This window comes from Strix aluco, chromosome 5 (genome assembly GCF_031877795.1).
Source record: "Strix aluco isolate bStrAlu1 chromosome 5, bStrAlu1.hap1, whole genome shotgun sequence".
In the NCBI taxonomy this organism is placed as follows: Eukaryota; Metazoa; Chordata; class Aves; order Strigiformes; family Strigidae; genus Strix; species Strix aluco.
The window spans coordinates 47,526,139-47,542,804 of record NC_133935.1 but is presented as its reverse complement, the minus strand read 5'-3'; the positions used below and the strand labels follow the sequence as shown (position 1 = coordinate 47,542,804).

General features: G+C 38.6%; 1 protein-coding gene across 1 annotated transcript in view; it reads left to right on the top strand.

Moving 5' to 3' along the window:
- TRHDE (thyrotropin releasing hormone degrading enzyme) overlaps positions 1-16,666 on the top strand; it is a 225,056-nt gene that overhangs the window by 21,695 nt on the left and 186,695 nt on the right. The gene's annotated exons all lie outside the window — the stretch shown is intronic.

Genomic DNA, 16,666 nt, shown 5'->3' with positions numbered 1-16,666 from the left:
TGCTCATCAGCATTCAGCAACACTGCAGGATAACGGAAAAATACAGAAGCATAAGAAAAAGATAAAAGGAGACTGGGAGCTGAAAAAAGATAAATGACTTTGCCGTCAGTGCAGTATAATGAAAATCAAATCAGTGCTTGGCAACGCACAATTGCCCAGTATGGCTAACCCCAGACAGTGTTTTAAGTAAAATACATGCCTTTTGTATTTTATTCTTGTATTCATATAAAAATAAATGACTTAGTTATTAGTTGATTGCAGGGGAAATAGACGCCCTGATTCTGTAAAGTCGTAAGAATGAGTGTGACTTACATGTTTAGTGTCTGTTTGGCTACAGGCTTTGCCAATAATGGAATTCTGTTGTTGCCAAGGTAAGGCCAGTTAAAACCCCTCTTTGGTGTGTTTGGGCTGGGTATAAAAAGATTTTGCAAGGAGGATACACTCACCTTAAAAGTGTAAAACAACTATTTGTTTGATAGCATGTACAAAAGATACCTAGGAGTTAATTAGCTACTAGAGTCAGTGTTAGTGTGCTCACCATTGCTCACAATCTTTGCTACCATGGCAAGCTTTGGCTAGGGAGGAAGGATTGTCCTGTATGGCTCCTTTCAAGAGACTCTCAGTGTTGCTGAGCTGCCATCTTCAGCCAGCTCTGGTGACACTGGTGGTAGTGATGACTGGAGGTGATGATTCCCAGTGGGCCCAGCTAACCTCTCTCTATGGTTTTATACCTTTCCGCTGGTATTTTCTTTTTGAATTCCTGCACTAGTGATGATGATGTCTCAATAATCTTAACATCTGTAACTTTCATGTTTTTATCTGCCTCCAGGCTTTCTCGTAGCTCCTCTTCAGTAGTTACACAGCTAGGCAATAGCAAAGCTGGACCTTGGCATGCTGAAGCTGAACCCCTGGATGGTGAAAGCAGAGTTACCAGAGAAGGTTATAGACTACAGTGGTAGTATTTACATGACTGAGTTACACTGTAATTGAAAGCAGTATAAAAAATAATTATAGCAAACTTGTCAATTTCATTTTATCAAAAGAAATAATAAAAGTACCTTTTCTGTGTTATTTTCAAATAATATCAATGTTTCAAATTATTATGCGTTGGCACAGTGCTGCACTGTTTGTGTGAAATGCACAGTGGAAACATAATTCATTTTAGAATGTGCCTATACTGGAATCAAAACACAAAAAGGAATCCGCAACAACTTTGAAAGACTTTTGCAAACTTGCATTTTGTTCCTGATTGGATCTGACAATGTATTTTTAATGAATGTAGTCTTGAACATCTGCAAACTGTTTGCAAGCTGGAATTTTCTTTTCGAATAGCTGACTCTGGAATCACAGGCTCTGTAATCATGGATGCTGTGTCTCCACAGTACCTATTTGCAATATAATAATATAATAATCATAATAATAGCAATAATGAAATCCGTTCCCTCCCAGTTAAAAATCAGTGTTCTGGGTAGCATTTCATATTAGTATAACATACTACTGGCTGTTTATCATGGCTCAGAGATGACTGCAAATGGCCTCCAAACACCTTGTACAGGGTGAAAACACACTCGTTTTCTGGGTTGTTCCTCTCCAGCTTCTTCATTTTAGTAAGTGAATCCTAGAACCCACAAGTATACAGGAAACTTCTGAACCAGAGCTCTTTTTTCAGATTAGATTACAATGTACAAACCTGTTGGGAGCCCTGTCTGTGTCCACAGAATGAACTCAGGTTGCTGCTAACTCTGTCATCATGGGAGTTAAATGAGACTGAATTGTTCACAGGGTCATATTGTTCCATCCATTCTTGTACTTTCTAAATATTTGTGTTGATTGTGATATTGATCGTTGTAGATTTTAAGTCCTTGAATACATCCATGTGAATGCAGTGCAATATACAGCTAGGAGAACTACCGGTATGTAAACTAACAGGGATAGGTAACATATCCAGTAAGGTCAGGTGTAGAGACACCACTAATTTAAATGGAGAGACTATATAGTTGCGATCATGCTGTGTAATGTGTGAGTAAATGCATCGCAGATCAACTCTTCAAACATTGCTGCATTCAGTGTAGACAAACCTTTAATGTTGTATTTACTTTCTTGGTTCAGTTTTATTTTTAAGCTGCAGGACCAAAAGGGAGCGAAGTGCTATCAGATCTTTTCCTTGCTGTGCTTATTGGCTTGCTTATGTGAGCGACCTAGTAATTCGATCTATTTCCATAATTCCTGAGCTCTCAGTGACCTAGAATTTGGAGTTTGTTCCAAAATACTTACTCTTTCTAGCATGTGATGAAGATGCTTCAGTTTTTATGAGCTCAAAGGCCACCACCTATTAAACTGCTTTTTTTCCATTCAGTACTATTCTAGAGCTTTCAGAACACCTCTTGCTTGAGAGTCTGAAAAACCCTTAGCGATCTCAGCAGTAATGACAAAGTAAAAATCAGCATTCAAGGAAGAGTAATTTCTCAGAGTCTTACGTGAGTGTGCTTTGCAGAGCGTGCGAGTGTGTCAGTGAAACTTGGGTTTGAGAAGACCAATGGAGCAGCCTTTGCTGATGCTTAAGGGTCTGTGGTATGGTGTTCAGATACAAAAAAAGATGGAGAAAAACGTGGAGAACGATGGCTGTTAGCTGACTTCAGCTATCGCGCAGGTCATATTTGACCTTATTCCTGAGTTGGCATAAAATGAATGAAGCACATCTGTTCTTTTTAGGAGAGATGAGTAATCCTCATGGGAGTACAGCGTAAGTACAGCATGGTGATCCCTTAATGGGGGCTGATTTAGCTGCCTCTGGAACAGAGTGTGACATAGCAATGTCAACAGAGCGTTGTGTCCCAGGTCATTTACTGTGCTGCAAGTCAAGGTTTATTAGCTCAGACATGGCTTTGCCTCTGCCGTACACGTGTCTCTGAGCAATGCTGGATTGTAACACGTGATGCCAGTGCTCCTGCTAGCTCCTCTGCACCATGCTCTGCTGCCTAGGGGAGCTCTCTCTTCACAAGCACGTTTCAGGCTGCTGCTGAGGTTGTCTCCATGTGCCCTCTCCTCCAAAAGCTTACTGTTTCCTGAGATTGAGCTCACCACCTACAGGCCTGCACTGATCTTGTGGTTAGTTTGGGGGTTTTTTGCAAGTGATGAGGCCCTTTCATTTTTACTAGGAAGAAAGGCAGTGGTGAGATACTTCAAGAATTGTTTAACATAATCTGTGATTACACAGCTTTTTTATTTTTTTTTTTTTCCATGAGCAAGCTGGGCAATGATCAAATGCAACTGTAAAAGTCACAAGGCCTGTTTGGATTTGTAAGCATAATACATTGAGGCACTTGGGAACAGCAGCTGGCCGGGTAGTGTTTGGGAGTCCCTGAAATACAGCAGCTGGAAGCTGACTGTCTCTCGTAGGCTTAATCCTTTGGGATGTTGATGATGAGACTGACTGGTCCTTGAAACAGGGAACTTTTTAAGCTTTGGCCTTTTGTTTGAGTCAGTCAGCACTGTGAGCATGCAATCCAGCAGCAATGCTTATCCCTGGGATTTCTTTCTTGTTCCCTCATAATTTGTTGGGGTTTTTTTTTTTTTGTCCTTCCCTTTGCTTTGCCTAGTAGGAAATGGCAGCTTTGAAGACCCTCATGGGAAAAGTGGAGTAGATATTTTAGAGGTGGTAGCAACAAGGTACTTGAGAGTTTTAGGTGGAACTGGAGTCAGAATATTAATGATATTTATACAAATGGTGTTCTTAGAAGCTTCTGGTAGCCGTTTTCTTCGCTTCATAGGTGGATCTGAAGACTCTCAACTTTTTAGTTTATACTTTCTCAGCCTAACTCAACAGTCCCCTTCTGTGTTTAATAACCTTCCTGTATCCCCATGGCATTAGTGACAGTTTGCCTCTTACAGAAGTCAAATTTTCAAGCACAGGGATCCCACTCCTCACTGATACTTGGTTGTAAATAATTAGAGTACACAAACTGCGGGACAGGATCAGATACTTTTGTCCTTCTCTTTCACTGTCCTGCCAGCCATAGAGTCAAGCACCAGCAACTTGAGGAAAAAGTTGAGGTCCTGTTCTGATATGTTAAACCTAGAAAGCTTCCTTACAAAGTCCCTGCTTGATTCTTTCTGGTGTTTCTATCCTATGGAAGCTTCCAAAAGATTTTGTGTTTGTTCATGTCAGCACTTGCTGAAGTGCACAAATGCTCTTGCTGTCTATACACTGTTGATGTTGTCCCTTGTAATTGTTCTTAATGTTTGTTAATCTGCAGCTCCTCTGGTTGTAGACAGACGTTATGCTGTGGGTACAGATACGAGGAGAGCAAATAAAGCTTGCCATTTCAAAGGTTTACCTTGCACTGTGCATTTGGGGTATGTCTCATGAAAGGGAATGCTATCTTAGACTCCAAGAAAGTATTAAAAAGAGAGAGACTAATGAAGCTGTTATATTGACATGAATGTCAGCTGGAAGCTAAGCAGGGGAATAGCTTTTTTCAGCTAGGAAAAGAGAAGGAAGGACTGTTCAAACAGCGATCTGCTCCACTGTCAGCAAAGGAACATATCTGTGTAGTCTCTTTTATTGTGCTAGGAACTTGAAGAAACGATTGTGGCAAAAATGCTTTTGTCTTCCTATTTCCATAACTGACAGGCTATTTAAGACTTAAACCTTCAGTGCGAGTTTAGTTTTGCCTGCAGTATGACCACCATGCTTGCAGCATCTAAAAGTTTGGAAACCAAGTTTCAGAAATATTTCTCTTCTTTCCATCTTCCCATAATCAGTTGGACCCCATTGTTGCTCTGTGCTGGTTAGCTTCCCAGGGAAGGAATTGCCTAGACTTTTTTATAAGAAAAGGTTTTAATCCAGTTTCTTTTTAGATGTGATCCTGTTCTAAAGAAACTATTTTAATCTAATGCTAACCAGCACATCGGTATGAATGAAGAGGTCAGCTCTCACTGAATTGTTTTATTTTGGGAAACCCATGTAATAGTCATCCAGACCTAGTTTAATCTCAGCTAGTTAGCTGACTGGCTAGCTGTCCAGATGTAAACCAGATGTGGTGTTTGAGCTGTGGCTGATCAGAAAGTCTTATCAAATTGGCCTTTTCCATAGGCATGTAGAGGGCATTGCTGTTTAACTCACACTTTCCTTATAGGAAATACGTCCTGAGTAGTGGAAGTTTTAAGATGAGGAATGTAATTTGAATGATAAAATGTGCAAAAATATTTTTTATAATCATAAACATCTGAGCATTTAATACATTGGAAGGGATTTGATTAATAACCCTGCAGTTAAGCATTTTTCAGTATTTTAATTTAAACAATTCTCATGTTATATTAACGTGTATTCTGTAGATTAAAATCAGCATACCTCAGAGTCTTGTTCATCATATTTGTATAAATTTGTATATGTCAGAGTACTTGAATTTTGCAGCTTCTTTTGTCTTAAGGTGCAAAAAGCCTCTGTTTGCCAGTTCAGATTCTTCGTGTATATATGATCTGCCACTTCTCATCTGTGTCTCTGCTGGCTGCTAGTTAGGCAGTTAATCACTTTGATCCCTGGTTGTGGCCTTGATCTTTCTCAGATGGGAGTCCTGAGATAGGAATAATGTTCTAATTGATTCAGCCCTTCTATTTTGCTTTCTCTACTTATAATTGTAATTTGTCTTTGTAATTTTTTTTTCTCTTCTAATTCTCATGTTTTACACTGACATTGGTATGCTCAGAAGGGAGCTGGAATCCTTCCAGCCATGAGTTGGAGGCGTTATTGATAGATAACTGCCTCTTCCCTAATTTATCTTCTCTGGCTGAAGTGCTCATTCTACCCATGGTTTTGTCAGAGGCTAGTTGTGCAATCGTGTTTGGATACTATTAACACATTTAGCTTTTTTGTTTTATTTTTGTGTTGTTCTATGGATTTGGAGGGTTTTAAAAAACATTTAAAATATTAGTTGAGAGTCAGAAACAGAGCTTTTAATGACTTTTTTTTTTTTTTTGGTGGATTTTAGTGTATGTCCATACAAAAAATTTGATTTCTTGTTTCCCTGTTTCATGGTTTATGGATTTTGCTTTTACTGGCCAAATTGTTTGTCTCTTTGCTCCGACAAGTTTTTAGCCTGAAGGAACTCTCACTGTTAATATGGTTGCTGCTCTTATTGATGTAACCCGTTTTTGTTATGGATTTTATACCAGTCAGAGCATAAAATTTCCCACGTGCATATTTTTCTCCCTTCTAAGGGCTAGGTACAGTTTTTCAAAAAGTATTGTGGGCTTAATCCAGCACAATGCAGACTTGCCTACAAAGTGCTGTTTCCTCAGTGCCAACAAATATTAAAGGGTACTTTAAAACTCAGCACCTTACAGTACTAATCTGTTTACCTTGCAAACAGTTTTTCTATTAAGTTTACATGTAGCTCACTTTCCTGTGTTGCTTTTGCTTATCACTGCTATTATAAGCTATGCATTGAGTAAATGCATTTGAGCTCACAGATGAGCTGTGCTTTTGCTTTGCTTTTCTTGGGACTATATTTTGTCATTGGTTCTCTTTATTTACCACAGATTTTTTTATTTTGTAATACCAATCAAGATTACTGCAGACATATGATGAGTAAGGTGAAATATATAGCTACCAGACTATGGTTTCACTATTGTTTTACTGAATTAGTGAAACACGAAAGTACTGACATGCCCCTGCAATCATCTTTGCTAGATTGTCATGTACAGTCTGTCTCTATCTCCTCCCAGTTTTTTTGTTATGCTCTAGACAAGTGCATCACTTTACTTAGTAGCTATTTTGTAGGGGACCACTTTGTTGAAATCTCTTAAAGTAATTGCTGTCAAGTGAATAATAAAATAGCCTTTCCCTTTAAACAAAGCTAATAGCCTCCGAATAGTAGCCACATGACAAAAGATGTTATGGGAATGGGATGGTTACTCTTAGACAGGAGTGAACTTCAGTTTTCAGAATGTCTTCTGAAGTTGAGCAATTTCCGGGATGCAAGTATGCAGTCTGGGATATAGTGTAGGTCTGTTTTTTGAAAAACGTGTTGTGACTGAGAAACCTGAAAACAGGGGTTTTTAAAATTTATTTTTTAAAAATTTGTAATGGAAAAGGTGCTGTTTTCCAGAAAATGTTTTAGGCATAGTAATTTGATGATTTATGATGGAAAGATTATTTGTCAGTTTGGGGCAGTGAGGAAATTCAAGTTCTATTTCCAGCTCTTCTTCAGATTTTCTTGCTGATATTAAGCCCATCTTTCTGCATCCTTAATTTATAAAACAGAGATAATAACAGTTCTTTTCCCCCATGTTTTGCCAGTCTTTCTTTAGACAGAAAGATCTAAGGGTAACAGTCAACTCTTGCTCCTATTTATGTAATCAGCTGAGCACAGGGGAACTGTGTTGTCATATTGACAGCCTCTAGACAATGCCAAAATATAAATCAGCAGTTATAATGGTTGCAGATTATAATTTCAAATGGAATCATTCTAAGGTAACATCTGTGTGCTTGTGACAGAGCAGTCTCTAGCCAGGTGAAATGGGTCATGCCATAGGGCTGCTGAATGTTGTAGGTCACTTGCTAGCACTTCCTTTAAACTTGTGTACTTCTGTAACTCTGTTTTTTATCCAAGAATAGGTGAAATATTATTTATGAATTATGTGTGAGGTGAATGTTTGACTATAAAATAGCCAATGAAAAATATGCTGAATAAGAGAGTTCTTTTAAATGTCAATCCAATCCCAGTCCAACCAAAGGAAATGGAAATAGGCATTAATCCTTGGGATACTTTTACTGTAGATTTTTCCTGGAGGAAAAAGCCGTTCTCGCATCATCTTATCACTGGTATTGCGATATGGAGTTTTTATGTGTAATATGTAGTGTAAATTTTTCTGCTTTGTTTCTTAAAGCTATGCTGATTTTTAACCTTCTGCAAAGAACTGTAAGGAGCTTTACCCACTGGGAATCTCAACAATTTAGACAGTGAATTCCCCACAATAGCGAAGTTTTTCTTCCTAGGTTGAAGTTCTGTAATAATGCAAAATTATCTGTATCCAGTCTGTCATGATCCTCTCTTCTCTCCACAAATGCTTTCTCATGCTGGCTCTAACACCGACCTGATGGGTGGCCGGGTGAGGAACCTGGGCTGCCTGGACACTACCCACCTGGTTACCAATGTAGTTAGCCAACTCATCTGGTTGACAGCTGGCTGTGAGATGAGATGAACTCTGCTGCTGATGTAAAGGAAGAGTTGAGGCTGAATGACTTAGTAGGTGGTGGTTGGATCGTGGCAGTATTAGTTGGCTGAAATGGCTATGAAATGGTGTCCGTAATTACATTTGCTATACATTAGTTGTTAACATGTTCACTTTCTGTCCCTGAGCCATTTCAACAAGGTGATACAGATTCTGAGTGTTCTAAATTAATCTTAATGGCACTGTGGTCAGTGACATAGCCAATATTTTATTTTATGCCAGCTGAGCATTGGTTGGATTTATATGCGAGAGCAGCTCATTAACTTTCCAAAGTATTTTATGATCTCTTCTCAAGTTAGAAGTTGTAACATGTCTGTGTGACAGTTTTGCCTCCTGATGGAATAGATTGTTGCACCTTTGGCTGGAGCAGTAAGCAAACACTTGTATTTGGTTTTATTCAGATGAGAAATTGATGAGGCAACTAGATGCTTCTCTGCTTCTCATGTGCAATCATGTTTACTTCAAAAGCAGATGCTAAAAACTGCCACCCCTGCCCTGAAAATACATGGCAATCTCTGTGCTTAATGTTCCTCATTTCCCCACTGTCAGCTGGAACCCCAGAAGTTTCTTTCACTTCTTTCTCCTTCAAGTTCATGCTGTGAGTCTTTATCCAGGAACATCTGCTATGTCTGTTCAAAGCCTCTTTCCCCTTGCCCTGCAATAATGTTCAGGTGCCCCTGTGCTTGCATTTAGTTTCCTGAGACACCTCTCTACCAGCATAACTCCTCTGTGACCATTTCTTTCATATAAACTTTATTTTTGGTGGCAGCTTCTCTTTTCTTAACTTTTTTTAAAACCAGCTAAAGTTGGTTTGAATGAGGATGCAAAGATGATGTTTGGTTACTTTAAGAAAAGTTCCCCCCAAACTCCACCAAAACAGCATTTCCTCAGAAAGTATCAGGTCATTGAACTCTCAATGTTTCCAGCTAGCTTTGAAAATTTTTTTCCAAAATTTATTAAAACATTTTTGGTTATATCAAAAAAGGCTCAGTGCAATGCTGTGTGTGACCGCTCAGTTTGGCGAAAAGTCATCTGATTATAAAGAGGAGCTGTCCCTTCGGTATTCAGTAAGCACATTTCATTGCCATACAGTCTTTTGGGTATTGTCCATAATGAATAATGAATAGGAGACTGAAACAAGGCATTTTTCTGTCATTTCTTCCCATTATCAAGTTTAACTATGTTCACTACAGCAGAATTGATATTTCAGTACAGCTACTTCTATCTTTCCTTCACTCATCAATGTTGTAAAATTTATTGCATTTGAACACACAAAACTTGTGGAGTTATGCATGCATGTGAAGCAACTGATACACATTCTTAGTGGAACTTGCCTTGTAGCTTGTTTGCATATGTAGTGAAGTGTTATTACTTTTGAATTTATCACATTTAAAAACTCATTTGACTTGCAATGCCTTGTTTGCAGCACTGACCCAGGGAGGTTGCAGCCGAGACTGTTGCATCCGGACATCTGTCTACTACATTAAATGTGTAATGTGAACATATATTTATCACTGTAAGAATAATAAGAGCAATACCTGTGCCTAAAATAGTGAGCAAAATAATGATAAAAGAGATCTCAGATTATCAAGTAAATTGGAAGCTTTTAAGTACAGAGGCAAAGCATGTGTTTTTCAGCTGAGTGTCACTTGCTGCAGAAGTATTATGAATCTTGAAATAAAGAGCATAAGACTATGTTCTCCCCCTTTATGAAATTTGTGACTGCTCTATTGAAATGTTAGGGCCTTCTGAAACATGTAAATGTATGTTTGAGTTTAAATGCATATTTAAAATTAAACATATGCATAAATGCTTTCCTGAACTGAGATTTTTTTAAATCATTGTGAGAGAGCCCAGATGTAGCAGCGCTGGGCTGAGCCTGTGGGTATAGTCACACAGAGGGCTGGAGCTAGTTTGGAGGGGCCTCCCAAGAACAGTACTTCACGTGGAGCCTGCTGGTTTTGAGGAAGGGATTAAAAACCAAGCGCTATTCCCAGGGTGGCATTGCTGACACCAGTTGATGTGCAGAAACATCTGTTTCATAATGGCAAAGCACTCTGAGCTGCTTTAAAACACCTGTCAAAGTTACTTTTAATTCTGCTTGAAGTAGGTGGGAGGGAAAACTATCCTTAATTGTGAAGTGGATTCCTGTGTTGATACAAGGTTACCTAATCCATGTTTGCCTGCACAAACAACAAGATTTAAGGTGGTCATCAGACATTTGCTCAATTTCCATACTCCCATTTGCTCCCAGTCTGTTCAAACTTGAGTACGTGTAGCAAAATGGACCAAAGATAGAAAAAAGGGGAAATCTAGACAATAGCAAAATAGGTAGATGCTGTCCTTGGAACGTTAGCCATGTTTGCTTGGAAAGATGCTGTCATAGTGCCAAGCTAAAGGGGAGAGAGGTTCAGGTCTCCTGTGGTCCCACAGGCGTATGTGATATAATAACATTCAGGGCTGGGCAAAGGCTCTCTGTGGATGGGGGTACCTTTGGAAGTGGTTTTGTGTAGGCAGGTGTGTGACAATGTCTATCGTGTCAGGTGTTGTGAAGGGCTGGGATTATAGATGCATCTTCTCCGTTTGTCAGCAACAAAGCTGGCCTTGTTGTACCTGGTGCTGTGGCAGATACAACAATGGTTACTGCTGTGTGGATTTTGTGTCAGGATGTTTTCAAGATGCAGAGAGCTATTTTCCTTATAGCACATGGGTTGTAAACGTAAGATCCAGTCAGTGGTCCTGCTTCTTATGATCTGAACTGTCAGTAGTCATGACCAGAGTACCACCATTTAAAAGACTGTGTATGTTTTTTCTTTTTTCTGTGCACTGCCTAACAAGGACTACTCGAGTTGTGATCTAAAAACATGGACTGTAGACATGGCAGATGCTGTTGGTGAAGGTTGCCTTGGCAGAAGTGTCCCTAGCCCAAGGGCTGGATTGGTCAGATCTCTTCTGAAGGTCTGATTTAAAGCCCCTGTAATTAACAGGAGTCATTCAGTTGAAGTCAGCGGGTGTTGTTAGGCAGTTAGAGCCCAATGAGCCATCTGCTTTCACAAGCCTTCCCTTTCTAAAACAGAGGTGCACTTTATTCCCTTGGAGCAGTATTTCTCATCTAGTGAGCTGTGATTCCTCCAGGGCGTCAGGGAAGGCAGTGATGGCAATTGGAGTGGTCTTAAAACATGAAAAAGATGACTAAACATTTAAAGAAAAGATGTCTTGCAGAATAAATGCAGACTATTATATGGGATTATTGTGATCAGCGAACTTTACTGTTACAATAAATAAAAGAATAAAAACATGTCTTGATATCAAGCAAGGATGATGCTCCCCTAGAAAGATACACCACTTGGAGAATGAAGGTTTCAAAGGGTATACACACATGAAATAGAAGGCGGCATAGAGAATAATGTCTTCAAGAGCAGGGTTCAAATGTAGAAGGGCATATTTAATTCTCAAGTAAGAGGTGGGCTCCAGTGTATGTCATGCTTCAGGCTTGCAAGCCTCTTACTGTAACATCCTAATTTCTGCCAGGTTGTCAGCTTCCTTCATTCCCTGAGGATGCGGGTTGGCAGGCTTATGGCACCTCTAACAAAGGTTATTAGTGGTCTTCCTCTAGTGCCAGAGGGAGAACATACTGTGGTTCTCTCTGGTCTTACTTCATCTTTGGTGAATTCCTGTAGAGGGAGAAGGTTGGACAACAGTCTTTTTGCAATTAGACAGGTGTAAATAATGGATTTTTACTTTTTATTTCCGTGGTCAAAATGCTGATTGTATTCCATGTTCCTCCTACCTGCAAAGCAGAACTGAACAAAGCTTTCAGTTTGACCTGAAATATTTCACAGAATGTGGAAAAATGACTGCAGGTTTTTCCTTACTGTTCTTCATCCCCTTCATCCTTTTATTGTTTTCAAGTACTTCAATTTTAATGCAAAAAAAAAAAAAGTCGTGATTTTAAAATGTCAAAATAGAACAGTTCTGTTTTTTCTGAACCCATTCCTCTGTTTATTACGTGCTGAAATTGTCACTAGTCTTTGGTACAGTGGAAACATTTTTAGTGAACGTACTATTCACCAGAAATTAAGACGTTCATTGCTATTTACAGTTTGTACTTGTCAGAATTTACCCATTATACCTTGTATATAGTTATTAATTCACATTTTTTGTAACACTGAAGTAATAAAAAAACCTTTTTTTTTTCTTTTTAAGTGCTAACTTTCTTTTTGATGAATAATTTTTACTTGCTGTAGACATGAAGATTTTTCTCATGCACAGTAGTTAATCTGATTTTAGGTAGATGTGATTTGTTCTAAATCTGTTGCACATTTCTTACCATATATCACAACTGTCCCTCGCTATGGGAAACAACTCTCACTTTACAATCACATTCATGTGTTCTGGCGACCTGGTATTACAAATATTTTTAAATTACTTTGACTTATTTTATATAAAAAATGCTGAAATATTAAGAGAGACTACAGAAAATGTTGCAATATGTACAAATTATTTGTGAAAGTATTCTTTTCGTACAGCAAATACTTTTGACTAACTATAGAGAAGTAGACTATTGAACACTTTGAAGTGTTCAATAGTCTACTAAAGAAGATACAGAATTTACCATACAGGTTTCAGGAATATTTTGGTATTTTTTCTGATAATGCTGCCAAAGTCATTCTAAGAACTTGAGTTAGGTTAATAATATTTTTAAATTAATTGTTCAGGATGATTTTTCTGTGGTGGTATCTGAGTGTGGCTATTGCATTGTCTTTATTTAAAGTTCTAATTAAAATAGCCCAGGGCTTCTGGAAAAGAAACAAGGGGAAACAACTCGTATTTTTGCTGACTTTAGAAAAGAATGAGAAAATCTACGTTACAGCAATTTAATATAGGATCTCAAATATCTTCTTGCTCTGCTGTTAACAATTGAAAATTATTTCTAGCAAAGTGTGTCTAGTCTCGTCCATCAGTGGCTGTGCAGTCTAAGAACGGCATCTTACAAATGTCAAAGGGGAAGTCTGGGTTATAGGGCTGCAGGTGCAAACCTGGTTACTCAAACTTGTGGTAGGAAGGAGATGGTCAGTCTGGTTCCATTTGAGACAGAAATGAGAGGTTTGGACTTTTTTCTTTTCTTAGAACGTCTGTTGAAAGGTTGCTAATGGTTGTAAATGTAGGTGCAAAGGAGTTTAAAATCTGTGTGAACTTTGTTATATTCATAGGTATTATGACAGTGTCATTACTAATATGATAAATTTACAATCTTTTTCTGGTATTTTTGTCACTTAGACACACGGGGAACTACACTGCATCAGCATACCAGTGTGCTGTGAATATGCCTGTTGTCTGAACAGTCCCTACTTTATTAATTCCCAAATGTGGAAGGTGCTTGGTGCAGACTGTCAGGTGGCGGTTGAGGCTAAATGCCAATTTTGAATTCCCTCCCTGCCTCTGCCACCAGAGTTGCTGTGAGATGCTGAGCAAATCACATAAACTGACATAGTCTCATTTAGTCACTAATTGTGTGTTACTAATTTTCTTAATACCCAAACTAAGGCACCTGTGACCAGACTCAAGCTGTATAAAGTATTCACTACTGCAAGAAGATATAATGGGAACAGTGCTTCAAGTGTGTGCAATAAAACTGTTAAGTATACTTGACATTGAGAGGTGTCAAGATAAGCACCCAGAATTAGTCTCAGTCGCTCTTTGTTCTCCACTTTCTTACATGAAAATAATAGTATAACTTAATCTTGCAAAGACTGTGAAAAAGAGCTTCACTAATATTTGCAGGGCAGTAGGTGCCATTGCAGTGAGTGATGAATTATGCACCTAGGCTAGAAACCTATTTATCTTTTGTGGGAGAACATGTACTACTTTTATTTATATTTAGGTCTGACTGTGCAGAAGATTTTCTGTTCTTTCTCTTACTTAAATGAATGTAAAATTGAATTCTTAGTATAGTGATCGAACAGTCTGTGGGAAAGTATATAATAATTACGCATTATTGTTCAGTCCAACATAGTTATAAAGGAACACAACCCATCTACCTTTTGAAATTAAAGCATTAAACAAACAAAACAATTATGCTAATCAAATCTCATGTCTTAATCTTCATTCCGTTTCATTTACTTAAGCTTTTTGGGACAGTATCTGAAAACTTTACAGTCTTTATTATTTAACACTCAGAATCTTAGTATAAGCTAAGGAAATAATATAATCCCATTTTATGGATTTGGAGGTAAAACATGGCCAAGATAAGCCCATACACATTAAAGGACACCGGTGTGTGAAAGTTAGGGGCTTCAGTTTCAAGCTCCTTATATCATGAATGACACCTGAGAAGGCATCATCCAGAACAGCCAGCCAGGTAGGTAGAGTGTCACAAACTGTCCCCTGTGAACTAAAAGGGAATTTTCTGAGGCCAGGCGTAGGTCTGTGATGGTGCCTCTAAAATTCCTCCATACATTTCATGTTCAGTGATTGTTGGGTGAAGGGCAGAAGCAGACCCAGCATTTGAAGATGTCTGGCATGCTTTGGCAACGCCTGTTGCCTCAGAGCCCCTGAGAGACCTGGGCAAAGGTGCAGGTAATTTCTGAAGTGTGTTCCAGCTTAGGGGTGACCTTGGTGTGAGCCATGGAGCCCTGGCAGTCCAAAGCTGTTCTGGGCAGGCTGAGAGGCATCCAGGGAAACTTTATAGGCAAAATAGAACTATATTCAGCGTTAGGCAGATGGCAAACGAAAGTTTGCAGTACTGTGGTTTTTGAGCTTTGATACCTGGGCTCCATCTCAGAAACCATTAAATGCCTTTTCTGCATTTGCCAAAAGACACACGTTGTAGTGCAGTAAGTTGAACCTCGATTTTTCTTGTATGTACTTATTTTTTTTCTTCCCTTCTGTTGTCCTTATTATGGACACATTTGGACACTGTCAAATTGAATGATTTTTTGCATACTTGGTTGACTGAGTCTTTTTTTCCTAATTTGCTGATACAGTCAACTGTGCCAGTAAAGCAATTATGCAAAATTGTGTATAAAGGTTTAATGATACAAAACAGTGTTCATCACAAATCTAATTGTGATTCTCCCCATCCTTCCATAAACGAAAGGTTTTGAGATGTTTGAATTAGGATATCGGTGGTTAATATCTATTTTGTTAAAAAATATATTTAGTTTAGCAGATAAGGGAACATTTAATGTACATGTCACTGTTAACTTTGGAAGGAAGCAATAAACAAAAATAGTGACTTGGAGGTGTTCAGGTAATGGTTTATATGCTTTCAGGTGGTGATTATGAGAAGTCTGCTTTATTACTTGTCTCATTAGGTTACATTGCTATCTGTTTTACATTACAAATGATAACTATGTATGGTCGATTGTGCACAGAGTCTAATACAACACAAAGATAAAAATTTAAAGATGGCCATAGTAAAAAAGTAGAATAATGTGCCTGCAAATTAAAACAAAGAGGTAGTGGGTTAAAACAGAATTGGCAGGTATAGTGTATTGAGATTTGATACCTGGTTTCCACTTGGATAATTGAACTGGTTCAGGAAGAGAGCAGTAAAGCAATACCTGGTAATTCTTTCGCTGAAAAGCCGAAAATCCCATTGGCTTTTCTTGGTCCAGAATAGAGCATTTAGAAATATTTCAAAACTGGTATTTCTCCTTCATGTTTTCATTGATATTTTCTGATTTCTGCCTTGCTGCTTTCCTCACAACCCTGGCTGGGATTTAATCCTAACAGAGAAAGTATTAACGAGTCAGATATTATTATTAGGACTGACATTTAGTAGAGTCTCGTTTGTATCAGGTCATTATGTACTGTAGGGAGAGACCTTCTGCCACAGCCACTAGAGACAAAGTACTGCTTCCATCAGACAGAGTATGAGGAGGGAGAACGAAAAGCGTCTCTCCTTTCTATCCCTTTCTTGGTTAAAGTTCTCAGCTGCATGTCATCTTTGCACTAAGGAAGCTTTAAAGACTGCAAGGACAGGGAATACTGAATAACCTGGCGGTGCTTTCTGCTACCTCCTTAGTCAGGGTCACACTTGAGTGCTGAATTATGAAGGTGAGTTCTGTTCACTTGGGTGCTCTGTGTAGTCAGATGTGTGAGCTGTTTTATACTGAACACAGCAGTCTGTGTCTTGTATAAACAGCTTTGATTTACTGCTTTCTGAATACAGAGGCCTGAAGCAGTCATGGAGATTTCAGGAATGTTAATTGTTTATGTACATGAATGGGCTTATAAATGGTTGGTTTTGCAGTCTTCCATAGCTCATCGTGGGTAACTGTGTCAATGCCAGAGAAAATAAAAGAGAACATTTTTTTTTTTTTTCTACACAGTCTGCTAATACTTTCAGGGCTCGATATAATGTGCCTTTAACAAACCGTGAACTTCTCTCCTACTGAGCCACTGCATCCTGCCTACATTCAGTGTA